The sequence below is a fragment of the Homarus americanus genome, unplaced genomic scaffold, assembly GCF_018991925.1.
Source record: "Homarus americanus isolate GMGI-L3 unplaced genomic scaffold, GMGI_Hamer_2.0 scaffold51859, whole genome shotgun sequence".
In the NCBI taxonomy this organism is placed as follows: domain Eukaryota; kingdom Metazoa; phylum Arthropoda; class Malacostraca; order Decapoda; family Nephropidae; genus Homarus; species Homarus americanus.
The window spans coordinates 14,563,582-14,579,575 of NW_024711292.1; positions in this window are offsets into that span (position 1 = coordinate 14,563,582).

Consider the following 15,994-nt stretch of genomic DNA (forward strand, 5'->3'; position numbering starts at 1 on the left):
ACTTTTTAATAATCAGTTTAGTGTTGTTGAATTTTTGGGGTGCCTACCCCCACCCGAATGATTTTGAAGTAGTCATATATGAATAAAGAATGTCTCTGAAATACTTTTTACAGTACAGTATGTCAATCAAAATTGGAAAAAAAGCCCCTAATTACCACTTTCGAAGAAATTGTACATACTTTTAAGCGACCGTCTTATACCCACACTCATCGAGCTTCTCAAAATTTATTATGCAATACATACCTGAAATCACCTTCTTGTAGCCTCAAGTAAATTAAGTGCGGCACTCTTGTTTGTGATAGAGAGATGTAATGCCATTATTAATTCGCATATATTATACAGGAAAAAGCCAGCATGAGGCAAATGTGTTCATTAGATTATGAAATTTGTTAATGGCAAAATATTTGGGTAACCTAACCTCACTTAACGTAAGAAACGATGTTTAAAATACATAGAAATGACGTTATGTTAGGATAGATTAGGTTAATTGTAATTGTCGAAACAAGGATATTATCAATGATATCAGCAACTATGAAAACCCCTAAAACCACCTTCTTTATACAAGAATGCCGTCAGTGTGCAACATTCAATAATTATCTGAAGAACTTAAGATATAATACAGTACTGTTCAGCTTATTCTCATAACAGCCCTGTTGTTTACCATACTCAGGATGTGCCATGGTAGACCAGAAAAAGTAAAGTATAATTATTTTTATTTTCTGTACTACGGGATGCAGTATTCCAGCACACCTACAACTTCAAACTGCGTTGAGATACGTACTTCATCAGTTGCAGCATCTAAACTATATGGCCGACTGCTTGAAGATTTGTTTTAACGTTTTGCAAGTTTGTAAGACGCCTTGCAACTATTTTGAGCTTTATGGCACAAGAATATATCCGGTTTCCAGAACCAGGCAACTTATTAAATTTTACACCATTGCAGAGTGCTAAGTTGTATTGGTATGCATTGATGGGACTCATATCCCTATTACAATCCCTGGGGGAACACAACTGATTATATTGCTGTTAGAAGGGGTAATTACTCCATCAGTGTTATGGGGATTTATGATGCTAAATTAATTTTCCTCAACGTCATATGTAACTAGGCTGGTGGTGTACATGGTAGTAGGGTGTTGAACAATTCCAGAGTGCACCAAATTCTAGAGAATGGTAATTATTTGGACTACCTTGTAAAGAGACTCTAGCTATCCTTGCCTCGAGTATCTCTGTCCACACCCGTGCTCTCACCTCCCAATGACAAAGAGAGAAATTACAATGCTGGTCACATAAAAACTCGCAATGTTATAGAAAGATCATTTGGGGTCTTCATTCCGAGACCCAAATCATAATAGCATCGGTGGATTTACATAATATTACCATTACTCACAGAACACCCTAGCCCGATGGAGATGGTGATTATGACCATTTTAAGCCTCAGGCAGATGTGGCAGCAGCAGCTCTACACGATATAATAATAAATGCTAAAGGTGGTTTGCAGAGGAGAAGGCGTGTATTTGATAGATGGTTTTGATTTATGTTGATGTATGATATGCAAGTTGAAATGATGGATGCATTTTTTTTTCAAGTAGTAGAGGAAGTGTAATGGTAAATGGAAGCATTATTGGTTTGGTTTAAGAAATTTATTTGGATTATTATATTGTTATTATTAACCCTATTTCCTCCATTAATCAGGAAAAAAAAGGGAAACATTAAACAATATTACGATACAACTTGAAACAGTATGTTAAGTATAAAGGGAATAACACGGGCACAAAGAAAGGAAAAAGTGTCTTAGTATATGTATATGTAGGTAGTAGGCAGCTATCAAACAGAAAGGTACTACCACCTGGGATGATATTAGAAGCATAATGTGTTTTCTAATGGTAGACCCTGCTGCCATATGGCATCATGAAAATTGTGACCAAGTCCCAGGTTGCTATCTAACATTCTGCCTCATTTACACACAATTGTCGTCCAGGGTTTGATTCCCGACTCGTGAGGTATTGTTTGTGAATATACAATATAAAATTAATTACCCAATAATGCAAAATACACAATACTGATTGCTGTACTGTATAAGAGTAATGTGACACGTAGTTTTAAAAGCCATGTAAGGTCAAATTAAAGTCACATGGCCAACACACATTTTACTTGACCCACCTAAAGTTTACCCTTCCTGGCGCCGACATGACAACCCATGTCACTTGTCAAGGCAAGTAAAAATTGCGCCGCCTTGGAGCCGCTACTATTATGATATACAGTATTTGTTTAATAATTATGATATAAATACAATTATGATAGGTGAAACACAACACCTTAAGAAAATCCTGCCCAGAGTGTCCACAGCATCAGGTAGCAGTAAAATGAACTCCAAATGAACCTATAGAATATTGCGCTTCAGTTGTTTGCTGACTTTGCTAGGTACGGTATGTCGTCCTCGTATAACGTTAATTTTTATGGTTTTGTTGATATGTGTTCCTGTATAATAGTTAAACATTTATAATGCTATAACATTTTCTATATTAAAATCTATTGATATAATAAATTAAATACTTTTTATATTATAGGGGAGTTTTGTCTGGGGGTTGAGTCATTTTTTCCTAGTGATAGTTGTACCATTTTTCCAGTGCCAATGTTTCTTGTGCCATTTGTACCATTTTCCGGTGCCATCTTTTCCTGTGCCAGTTTTCCTGTGTCATTTTTTCTTCTGCCATTTTCATACAATCGTACCGAACGACCACCACAAAGATCGGACTTCAATGTTTACACGCGTATGGACATCCAGAACGTTCATAAGGGTCATGCTGTATTGTCACATTCATTGGTACTCGAAAGGTTCACAGGGCCAGGCTTCATTGTTTACATGTTCAAAGGCACTCGGGGTGGTCACGGGGTATGGATTTCTTTGTTTAGACGTCAATTGGAACCAGGATCGCTGACAAGGGCCAGGCTCTGTGTTTACATGTTCATAAGCACTTCGATAGTTCATGCAGCCAGGCTTCTCCTTTTGCACGTTCACGGGAACCCAGACCGTTTGAAGGGACCAGGCTCCTCTGTGTACACGTTCATGGGAACTCAAAACTTCACAGGGATCTGAGGCCATCAAAGGCGGGAGGGGGGTTGCCTCCTCAATACCTTCACAGGCACCAGACGCTGACGTTATTCCGATAAACGACCCCATATTGTACTGGTGCTGTGCTCACTTTGTGTTATTTGTTTACTTTTTTATCTATTATTATTCTTCCTCATCTGTGCGATATTATTCGATTCAGTACGATGATTTAACTCCCTATGTGCAGTGCTCACTTACTCAGCAGAATAGATTACTGTGTACCAAGGGTTAATACACTGTCTTCAAGGGATTATTTCATTGTAGTTAAGGGATTACCTTATTATACTCAGGCGTTTATCTCACTTTTAATGTCAAGAGGAGGGTCACGGTGGAGGGGGGTAGGAAGGGATGGAAGGAGGGAGATGGAAAAATATGGTTGGAAGTGTAACAGGAGCTTATAATGATGATTTATAGTGACATGTGTGTGTGTGGGAGTAGGTGAGGGATGCTGGGAGAGAAAAAGAAAGGGAGGTGAATAGATGGTGGGGTGAAAGGAAGTGCATGAGGAGGTGGAGGGATGTTGAGTTGATGGAGATGATGTGTATGCAAAGGAGTGAAGATTGCTGAGCTGAGGAATAGATGAGTGAAAGGGGGGTAAGGGTTGCTGGGGTGAGAGGTAGTTGTGTGTATATGAGAGGAAGGAGGGGCAAGCTGGGGTGCTGTAGAGGACAACGCGACATATGTCTGGGGTCATTATTTTGTATGTATTAATCTACCGTTTTAGATACAAACGCCACACCCCCATCTTGACCAGGGCCACTTGTTTAATAAGTGACCCCCCTCTCTTTCACGCCCCTCTCTTTCACGCCCCTCTCTCCCATGCCCTTCTGTCCCACGCCCCTTTCTTCTGCGCTCTTCTCTTCCACGCCTCTCTTTTTTTCACGCCCTTCTCTTCCTCGCCCCCTTCTCCTCCACACCTCCCCATCCACGTCTCCCTTTGCTCCATTCACTTCTCTTCCACGCCTCTTTATTATCCACGCCCCTCTCATCCATACCTCCTTCTTCCACACCTCCCTCCTTTCCACGCCCCTCTCTTCCACGTCCTTCTCTTCCACGCCTCCTTCTCTTCCACGTTCTTCTTTTCCACATCTCTCACTTCCACGTGCCTCTCTACCAAGCCTCTATCTCTGCCGTTTTCCTCTTCCATGGCTTCTCTTCCACATTCCCCTTTCCACACCCCCATCTTGCACATCCCTCTCTTCCACGTCCATCTCATCCACATCTTCTTCTTCCATGTCCCTCTCTTCCACAGCTCCCTCTCTTCCACGTTTCTTACCCCTACGTCCCTTTCTTCCACACCCCTCTACCGCATCCCTCTTTTCCATGTCCCCCTTTTCTACGTCCTACTCTTCAGCGTCATTCTCTTTCAGGTCCCTCTTTTCCTCACCTCTATCTTCCACGTCCCCTTCTTCCACTATCCTTCTTCCCCGCATCAGTCTTCCACGTCCCTCTCTTCCACACCTTCTCTTCCGCGTCCCTCTTTATCTCACCTCTCTCTTCCACGTCCTCTTCTTCCGCAATCTTTTCTTCCCTGCTTCCGTCCTCCACGTCCCTCACTCTCTTTATCTGGATACCCTTCTTTTTCATGCTCTCTCTACTATGGCTTTGGTTTATCATCCTTTGCTATCATACCTCCCATTTATATTGCTTTCTTTAACCTTTCCTTTACCGGCCCTTTATTATTATACACTCCGATTAATTAAAGTTCTTATTCCTACTTTTCAATCATTCCACTGTTGTATGTAGTCGCCTCTATCTCTCACAACTTGTTTATGTCCCCTTCTGTGTCTCTTGATCTAGTCTGTCGTCTCCTTACCTTTATCTCTTATATCTCATTCTTATCAGCATCTGTCTTTCAGTTATCTACTCTGCCATTCCTATATGGTTTGTATAATATACTATTATTATCTTTCTAGTCTGTCTATCTCTTTATACAATTTTATCCAACTCCTAGACTTTAACTCCCATATCTATATCTCCCCTTCCTCTAAATTTCCCCTGTCTCTTATTTGTGCCTCGGGTGTCTAATTCTCTTTACCTCTCTCTCTCTTACTTTTCAATCTCCCAGTCTCTTACTTCTCAGTCTACTCTTATCTCTCAATATCTCTCTTTCTCCTATCTGTCTCTTGCATTCAGGCCATACCTTTCCTCTATTCCCTAATTATCTAGACACTCCGCCATGGTCGCTGGAGTATTGGCTTCTCGGTGACTGCTAACAACCCCTCATTTAATCTCTAATTGCATCCTAATGATCTCACGACGACCTGAAATAACTCTCAGATATATATCGACAAGACTAGATCAATGATGAGGGCACGACGCCGGGTTATCATGTTAAAGGTGTAGGGTGAAGAGGAGGCGTGATTTTTTGTTAGAATTTTTATTATAAGTTGTATGTCGTGTGTTTATTTATGTCTGATACTTTTTTTTAGTGGCAATACAGTGTGTGTGTGTGTGTGTGTGTGTGTGTGTGTGTGTGTGTGTGTGTGTGTGTGTGTGTGCGTGTATTGGTGACAGTGAGGTTGTGTGCAGCACACTTGCTGAGGAGGAGTAGGCCGTTGGGATTACACTTGTTTAGTCCATTTCTCCCTATGATTCCCTGCCAAATGTCAGCATCTCTGTCAACTCTGGCATTGAAGTCACCGACAAGCACAACTTTATCTTCTCTGGGGATAGAGGTTAGCACCCTGTCATGGTCGGCGTAAAAGGCCTCCTTGATGTCATCCTCTGCAACCAGTGTTGGGGTGTATGTATTGATGAAGAAGGCATGATGTGAGTGATTCAGTGGGACTCTGAGCGTCATGAGGCACTCGTTGATCCCAACAGGCATTTCAGTTAGCCTATGTAGGATGCATTGGTGTATGGCAAAGCCAACTCCATAAATGTGGTTTCTCTCTGTAAGCAGGCTTACCCTTCCAGAAGAAGGTATAGCCAGGCCCCCGTTCTGTGAGTCGACCATCGTCTGGGAACCGGGAATCACTAATGGCTACCATGTCGATGTTATATCTAGCTAGCTCTTTTGCCACAAGGGCGGTTCTTTTTTCAGGAAGCTCATTTGTGCCAGTATCCAGAAGGGGCCCGAGATTCCATGCAACGACCATAAGAGGTTGCATAGTTGTTTTTGTTTTGATCTGTGATTATGATTGTGTTTTCGACTGCATAAGGATGACCTAACTGGGTGCGGTTGCCCAGTCAGGTTGGTCCTATAGGCAGGCTATGTTTAGGGCACCTTTTCTAGCCCTTTTCCCATGTGGGGTGAGCAGAGTGGCTCCTCGAAAGGACAGCTCAGTCGCACAGACAGGACGCGATTGCACTGCTGCCTTGATCCCAGTGCATAAACGACCATTTTATCTATGCCGCCCATGTGCAGAGTTGTGACTAGAGACTCCCGGCAGCCATCTCTGCCTGTCTCCGTCGCCACTCGTCCGTCGCCATGGAACTTTTTGGGGTATTGGTGTTTTGATGATGATGATAAGTACGATGAGCTGGATAATGGCTGTGCGTGAGTTGATTTATGTGGTGAGGCAGGAGTCTTACACCTACCAAGGTTAATCCTTAAGGTAGCGGTGTAGTGGTTGGTAGGCCCCAGGACGTGTCCACATGCCAGTGGGCCTATGCGCCGTCCCTCTGGGGCCCACTGCTGCTCCGAGATCCCCTACTGGTCTAGCCTGGGCCCACGAGGCACCCAGTTACCGTGTGTTGCCACGAGGAGGCACAGCAGGAGACTTGATGGTGATCAGGTTGTGTTTACTGGCAGGGGAGGACTTTTGCAAGTTGCTTCCCTGTTCGCCACGAGGGCTAGCTAGCGGTGATAGTTGAAAGCGAGGGGAAGCAAGCAGTGCTCGCACCTTAACACTAACAGAATGCTGCCACACTAAACGCATTACACCACCCTGTACACACATACATACACACACACACACGCATAGTAGTAATGTGTGTGTCACTTCATTCTCCATGTGATTATGTCTGTACAAGTCTGCTTCCAAAAATGTCCCTCATATTTAACTTTTACTTGGTTCAAGACAAAAACAGGTTTTGGTTCAAATATTACAAAGGAAAATGCGATGGGATATGGGAGGAGATGAGGGGTATACTGTACACTGGCCTGACTTACTAAGATGTAAGAACGCAGACAGTACGCTGAATATCATAGCCAGTAAAGTTAACCATTTGATCGATAAATATATAGGACAAATGATGAGAAGGACTGGAAGATGTATGCCACAATCAGGAACAAAGCAAAAACAGTGTGTAGAAGGGCTGAGAAATAGTTCCAGAGGCAGATTGCAAGTAAGGGTAAGTCAAACCCAAAGGCTTTTTATCGCTATGCAAAGTCGAAATTAAAATCGCGAATAGGCATATCGGAGGCGTTTAACAATTTTTTTCCTTAGTGCTCACAAGAGAGGATGCGAAGAATCTTCCTGCATTTGAGGAAAGACGGTTTGACACAGCGTTGACCCACATTGTGTTCTCAGAAGAGGGTACAAGAAATAAATTGACAAAGCTAAAGATTTATAAGAGTTCCGGCCATATACACCCCAGTGTTAAGAGAAATGTTCTGCAAATGCCTGGATGAGCGAAAGGTACCCAGTGACTGGAAAATGGCTTATGTGAGTCTCTTCTTCAAAAAGGGAGATCGTCACTCCACGAATAATTATAAACCAGTAAGCCTGACCAACAAAGTGTGTAAAGTACTAGAGTGCATCATAAGAGATGCCATGATGGAACTTCAACTACGAAACAACCTTGTAAAGGACTGCCAACATAGTTTTATGCCGGGACGATCCTGCTTAAGACAATTACTCAAGTTACTTGTTGTTTGGGCAAAATTTTTAGAATAAGGCGGAAATATCGACAATATATACTTTGACTTTGCCAAGGCTTTCGACAGCGTACCCCATGAAAGACTGAGAATTAAATTGGAAGGGTGCGGGATTCGGGGAAATGTCTTCGTGGAGGTCGGAGACTTTCTTCACGATTGCAAGTAGTGTGTGGTAATTAATGGCACGAAATCGTCATTTGTATCTGTGACAAGCGGGGTACTACAGGACTGTGTATTGGGACCGTTGTTGTTTGTTAACTTCATAATATATGACATGCCAGAAGCTAAACACTATTGCATACAAATGTTTGCGGACGATGCCAAGCTATTTCGGGAAATTAAGAACCAAACAGACTGTGAACAGCGACAGAAAGATATCTATGCGCTTCAAGAATGGTCGAAGAAATGGGTGCTAAGAATCAATGTCACAAAATGCAAGAGGATGCACCTAGGCCACACCAACAGTAAGGAAGCGTATGACACCTCCTAGCAGGACAAAGAAGCTGCATTAAATAAGACCAAATGTGAAAATTACCTGGGTGTATATGTCGACAAGGAATTTAAATTCTCTGGCCATTGTCAAAAGAAGGTGAATCTAGCAACGAAACTAGTAGGTCTTATAAGAAGGTTATTTAGATATCTCGATGATCCGTCTTCCGTCACGATCTTTAGATCTTCAAGAGTGAGGTGCTTCCCCGTCTGAGGACTGTCACCCCGTCTGGTCTCCGAGATATGCTAGAGACTGTCAATTGAGTGAAAATGTCCAAAGGAGGGCCACCAGACTGGTGCCTGCTCTACGGAACCTCAGCTACCCAGAGCTGGCGGACGCTCGCCCCACAAGTGGTCGCAGCTCAAGGCTGAAGAAACCACAAGTCCAGAAAACAGTGAGGGCAAACTTTTTCGGAGTGAGAATTGTGAACTCTTGGAACAATCTGCCAGAGAGTGTTGTGAAGGCACCGAGTGTGAGCTGTTTCAAGACCAGACTTGACCAACAGTGGAGCAAGTTCATACATATTCAGGAGCCAGTTCATACCCAGTACTTGTCAACAGGGCGTAAAAGACGTGACCGACCGCCCAAGCGGCTAACGAGCCGATCAGTGGCGAAGAAGATAAAAGTAAAAGTAAGTAAAAGTAAAGACAAATTTGACAATAAATGGGCCTGGATTATTTTTTTATATACTTGTATATACCAATCTTGTATAGTCTTATCATTGACTTAAATTTATCTTGTATGTCAGCACAAACATCACACACATGATTTCTCAGCCGGGATCCCGGAAGGTATTTTCTGGTATTAACAAAGCCTTTTACAAATCCGTAAACTGCACGTACTATTTAGTCCAGTTAAATTAGCTCGAAAATGACAAATGGTGGAGATAATTTATATTAACATTAAATTTTGCATCCACACTCCTGAAGGCTATAGAAACCAAGATCAAAAGAGTTCCCCTCCGTCCGGGAGGGAACATCCCCACTTTTTGGCCCCAAACACCCTCCCCCATAAAAAGGGGGGGGGGGGGGTCCCATCACTTTTTTGCATTTTCCATCTAAACTATGCATTAAACAATAATATTTTATAAAGCCAACGATACTGGAAATATGATTTTAAACAAGATTTTATCTATTCATTTTCCCATAGGTGTTACAGTTTTTGTGTAATCCACGTCTGAATTTGAGGGAATCTTTTCGTGTGTAGTGAACAAAATTATGCTCGCACATATAGTTAAAATTATAGAGCAGAAAATTTCTATTCGAATAAATGACAATCACATTTCTGTAAAATTTTGAAGCTTTTCCTCATTCATTCAAAACAAATTATTTTCCAGGTATGACATAGAAAACTGCTGTGTTACCCGAGTGAAGCTACTTGGCACCCAATCACTATGGCGTCCGCAAGTGATTGCTTTTACTGTGGTAATACTTTAGCGGATGGAAAAACAGTGGTTATGAAGGACAGCATAAAGAACTTATGACGTGAATATCAAATCCGAAAAGACGGTTATTTTGAAATATTGATAAAAGTAGACACCATTGACATGCATATAGTTTGCAGACGTGAGTACACCAAAGAAAAAACAACATTACCAGGGATTTAGAAGGACGAAGTGGATCTTCAGAAGTTTGTTTTAAGGCTTCAGCAGCATTATCCATTCATCAATACAGGAGACCTCGTTTCGTTGTCCAGTGGTCTGGTTGCAAGAGAAAACATAAACCGCTACAAAGCTCTAGATGTTGACAAGAAATTGATGGATGTAGCCCTTAAAGGCAAAGACTGTTTTTAAGATATGAAGGTAAAGCACACCAAAAGAGTGAAGCCAATTTCTTACATGAATACAAGTGTCAGCATTGCTGATGATATAAGAACATAAGAACATAAGAAAATAAGGAGTCTGCAATAGGCAGGTTGGCCTGTGCATTAGGGTGTGTCATAGGAGGGAAGATCAGCTAAAACTAATGGCCCATCACTTTTTTGGTAGATTTTAGTGTATATAAACAGAAAATAATTTCAGTTTCAATATTTTGCAACCTTTTGCTAGGTAAATTTTAGCATTAGTGCATTACAATTAAATAGTGAACATTGCTTTCTGACTTCATTCTTTAACAACCGAACTAACAATATTTTTTTCTGTTTCAGATTCTGATGCATTTATAAGTTGATAATATTTGCGATGGCTGCTTGTGTCAGGACGAAGAACCAAAAATCCAGCCATCTCAGTCACTATCTTGGGTCTGGGAGAGAGCTCCTGAAGTCGGAGTTGCCTACATTGAGAGATGCTTTGAGATAAGGTGTTTTAATCAGGCAAATCAGTGAAAAGAACCAAAGAACTTACACAAACAAAGACATTGCCAGTGATATGACCAAAGCTGTCTTGGCACAGTACACTCTGGCTAACGCTCAGTTCAAGCCTCCAGTCATAACAAGTCAGAAGAAGATTAGTGAGAGACTGCTAGCCAGTTGGGAAAAGGCAAGAGATATCTCTTGGGAGAGGAAAACTTGCAGTTAAGGACAGCTTTGCCAAGCAACTGGACCAGTTATTTGACATAATTACTTGCAAGTGCCCAATTGTTCTCTGTCCTGAGTTTGGATGGGATCGTGACTGTAAATCCGAGGCCCACATCTCCTGTATTTGCAAGCGTGAACTGAAGATTCCTGTGATCGAACTGGCATTTGTCAAAGCACAGAGAGAGAAGACTGGCAGTATAGGGGCTCTCATGATTTCTAGCCAAGATATTCCGGAGTCCAAGAGACAGGAGGCTGCCACAGAGACACAGAAGAGGAGAAGAGTTGCCGAGGAAAAGAGACTTGAGAAGGCCCAGGGTGAGGTAAAAAAGGCCGATGATTGGAGTCAAGCTGATTCAGAGTTTAATGACTTCCCCATGGCTGATCCGAGTGCTGACCAGGAGAATGGTGACTTTGTCCCTAACCCAGAAAATAATGATCCCAAACCTTCCAGGCATAAGATTCGAAATAGGAAAGATATCCCGAGCATAGCTCTGGCCAGCATGCGACACCACACTGGTCTCAGAGAAACTGCAGAGATAGCAACAGCTGCCTGGATGGGTGGTTTGATAACACCTGATGATGTTCACCTGGTGATAGATCATAACAAAGTAAGAGAGCTCAGGAGAAACTTGTCAGTAACCTAGAAGAGGAGTTTGATAAGGGGATAAGAGAAAATGGAATCAATTGTTTGTTCTTTGATGGGAGAAGGGATGACACTAAAGTGTTCATGAAAGTTGGAGATTCTGACAAGTTGTTCCCTGCCATGGTGAAGGAGGAACACTACTCCTGCTGCAGTGAACCAGGAGGGAAGTATTTGTGGCATTTCACTCCAGAGAAAGATGACATCAGGAAACCAGCTGAGATAATGGCAGATAACATTGTGAACTGGCTCAGAGAGAGGAACGTAGACCAGACCCTGCAGGCCATTGGAGGGGACAGCACCAACACGAACACAGGGTGGCAAGGGGGGGTCATACAGTGGATAGAGCGGAAGATTGGGAGGAAGCTGGTCTGGATTGTTTGTGACCTCCACACCAACGAGTTGCCACTCAGACATCTGATCCAGGAGCTGGATGGCAAGACTCTTTCAAACAACAGATGGTCTGGTCCTCTTGGCAAGATGCTGGACTCTGCCACTGAGTTAGAAATAAATCCGAGCTTTGAAAAAATCACAGTTGGCCCTCCACTCGTTGAGCTTGCACATACTGTCATTGACGACCTGAGTACTGACCAGTACTATGGTTACATGATTTGCAGTGCCATCAAAACTGGGGTCATGCCTGATAGACTTGCTTACCTGCAGATAGTCCAGTCTCACATTCTAGGTGGCTCACGGCTCTCAGGTTCTGCAGAATTTGGGTCGCTCATCATAAACTGAAAGGGAACCAGCTTCACAACCTGAGACTTATTGTCCAATTCATCGTGAGTGTCTACTTGCCAAATTGGTTCAACACCAAGGTCAAGTCATCGTTCTCCGAAGGTCCGAGGCATGTTCTCTTCCAGCTTGAGCTCCTGAGGAGTCAGCCAAGGAAGGTTGTTCAGATTGTGGAGCAGACTGTGAGGAGATCTTCCTGGTATGCTCATCCCGAGGCAGTTCTGCAGACAATGCTCTGCAGTAAGGATGAGGAGGGGAGAAAATTGGCAGTCAAAAAGATCTTGGATATGAGACTTATGAGAGGATCTGGGCATGACAATCAGTTGGTGACGATTCCTTCAGGGTCAGGAAGACTCCTGAAGTCAATCTAGGTGCCAAGACCCTCACTGATCTCATAGATCTGGATAACATCCAGGCTGGCAGTGAGCCCCCTCTTACCTGCAGCCTCACCAATGTTCAAGTCAGAGCTTTCCTGGACAACCCCATGCATGTCCCTGCCTGGCCTCGCACCCAGAGTATAGAGCGTTGTGTACAGCACAAGTGAGCGAGGCCAGCAGTCACGTGTACAGCCAGAGGAGGGAAGGCTACATCCGAGCTCAGGTGGTCAGCAGGAGGTGATGAGTAGAAACAGAAGCAAGAAAGACATGTTCTCTATGGTGTGCAGCAACACCGGGTCGTAGTAGTAAAACCGGTTTTTGTATTTGATGATTTTGTTTTCTAAAGGAATATTAAATTTAATAAATTTGTCAAGATCATTCGTTTCACTATTCTGGATCATTTTCATCCTAATAAATTAACCTGATACATTTACTTTACTTTAAATAAGCTATTTAGTGGTGTTGATAAAAGGGTGGGAATACTGAATTTTCATAAGATTTCAAGTTAAAATTTACCTAGCAAAAAATGAAAACTTTTCAAATCTGAAGATATCACCTGATTCTGCACATAGTGTGCATGGCAGCTCCTGTCGAGAGTTACTACCACTCTCTATCATCCATGAATCTATCTAGCCTCCTTGTGAAACTTTCCAGGGTTCCAGCACTTACTACAAAGTTGCTAAGCTTGTTCCACACGTCCACCACCCTATTTGTAAGCCAGTTCCTTCCTATCTCCCTCCTAAACCTCAACTTATCCAACTTAAATCCGTTGTTCCGAGTCCTATCCTGCTCGGATATTATAAGAACTTTATCTATATCACCTTTATTGATTCCTTTCACCCACTTGAATACTTCTATCATATCTCCCCGCACTCTTCGTCTTTCTAGGGAATGCAAGTTAAGTTTCTTTAACCTATCCTGATATGGAAGGTTTCTAAGTCCCGGAATCGTTTTCGTCATTCTTCGCTGCACCGACTCTAATGAATTGATATCCATTCTATAATAAGGGCACCAGAACTGAACCGCATAATCGAAGTGCGGCCTGACTAGCGCAAGATATAGTTGCAATAAGACCTCTGCACTCTTCTTATTTACACTTCTAGATATAAAACCCAATACTCTGTTTGCCTTATTTCGAACATTAACGCACTGTTTTCTAGGCCGTAGGTCCGGGCTTACAAGTACCCCTAGGTCCCTTTCACAAGTCGACTTCTCTAGGTTGATGTTGTTAAGGCTGTATACATTGACAGTATTTGTTCTTCCAATATTAAGTACGCTGCACTTGCTGGTGTTGAATTTCATTTGCCATTTTTCAGACCACCCCTGCAGTTTATTTAGATCCTCCTGTAATTCATTTGCATCCTACCCTGTATTAATCTGCCGCCCTATTTTGGTGTCATCCTCAAGCTTGCTTAGGTCACTGCTGATCCCAGTATCTAAATCGTTTATGTAGATTATGATCAAGAGTGGGCCTAGTACTGACCCCTGGGGAACCCCACTGGTTACACGACCCCACTCAGATTTAACACCATCTACGCTGACCCTCTGCGTTCTATCTGTGAGCCATGATTTTATCCAATTTAAAACTTTCCCCTCGATACCATGAGCCTTAATTTTTCTCAGAAGCCTCTGATGCGGTACTCTGTCAAATGCTTTGCTAAAGTCTAAGTAAATAACATCGTAATTTTCGTCATTATCTACTACCTCGAAGACTTTCCTAAAAAATGTCAGCAGATTTGTTAGACAAGATTTTCCCTTTGTAAACCCATGTTGAGAGTCGTAGATTAATTTGCTTTTCTCTAGATGCGATAGGATGTTATCTGCTATAATTGATTCAAGAAATTTCCCCACTACTGACGTCAAACTGATCGGCCGGTAATTTGACGCTGATGCTCTGTCTCCCTTTTTGAATATGGGTACTACATTTGCCTGTTTCCACAAGTCTGGCACAACTCCGGTGTCTAATGATTTTTTAAATAAGTTTACGAGGGGTCCTCTAATCTGTTCCCTACACTCTTTCAAGACTCGAGGGAAAATTTCATGCTGCCCTGGGGATTTTGTCTTCTTTAGTTTATTTATCTTCTTAAGAACATCCTCTTTTCTGATAGTGATATTCTTGAATTTCTCTTCTTCCTTTCCCTTAAATATCAGTTGTACCTCTGGAATTTCATCTCGAATTTCCTCTGTGAAAACTGATAAGAAGTAGCTGTTCAATACTTTGCTTATTCTTCACTGCCATTTATCACTTCTCCCCTCCCTGACTTTAAAGGCCCAACTTTGTCCTTGACACAACTCGGTTATTTAAAAGAATAACATGCATTGTTAAACTGCCGCAAGACTTAGAGAACTGTTTCAGTCATGAGTTGGCTTCATTCCCGCTCTCCATATTTGACGAAACAGGTTTGATGAGAAATACGAAGAAATCGTCTTTGTATGACATTTTCAACACTGTAGAAGAACGAGCAGTTGAATTATCAGGATGCAAATATATCATTGATGGGGGTAATTCAATCCAACGTGTAGTTTGGCCAAAGCAAGGCACAGTTGCGGACGTTCATGCTGCTTATGTCCAGTTCATTAGAAAACATTATGGTGAAGATGTAACTGTAATATTTGATGGTTATTCAACAAATGAAATTAGTACAAAGAGCAAAGAGCGTCAAAAAAGACTTTTGAAACGAACTTCAGCAGAAATCTTGTTTGATGAGAATACAGCTCTAACTGCGCCTAAGAAAAATTCTTGAGTAATCTAAAAAACAAAGAGCGTCAATATGCAATTGAAACAAAGATTTGAGAAAGAAGGTATTGAGACATATTGCCACAGATGATGCTGATGTACTAATTATTCGAAGTGCTATCAATAGATCTTATCAGCATAACTCCATTGTTGTAGGTGAAGAGAATGTAGATCTTCTAGCTCTGCTTATTGCTATTACTCCAGAAGACAGGGATATTATGTTTTTAAAAAGAAACCCACGGAATCCTTTCGGCAAGATTTTATATTTCTCGAGATTTGCAGCCCTCAAATATTCTAAAGAACTGCAAGGAATCAGTTTTGGTAGCTCATGTTTTAAGTGGTTTCGACACAACGACCTCATTTTACTGGTTTGTAAAAATTAAAACTATTAATCTCTTGAACAAAGATGACTCTCTGCATGAAATGGTATCAGTTTTCAACAACCCTCAATCGACTCATGATGAAGTTGCAGCCGCTGGAGAGCGTTTCATTCTCACTTTGTATAAAGCCTGCAAACTGAAACAAATCTCATTCATTACAGATTTTACTATTTTAACAAACCTG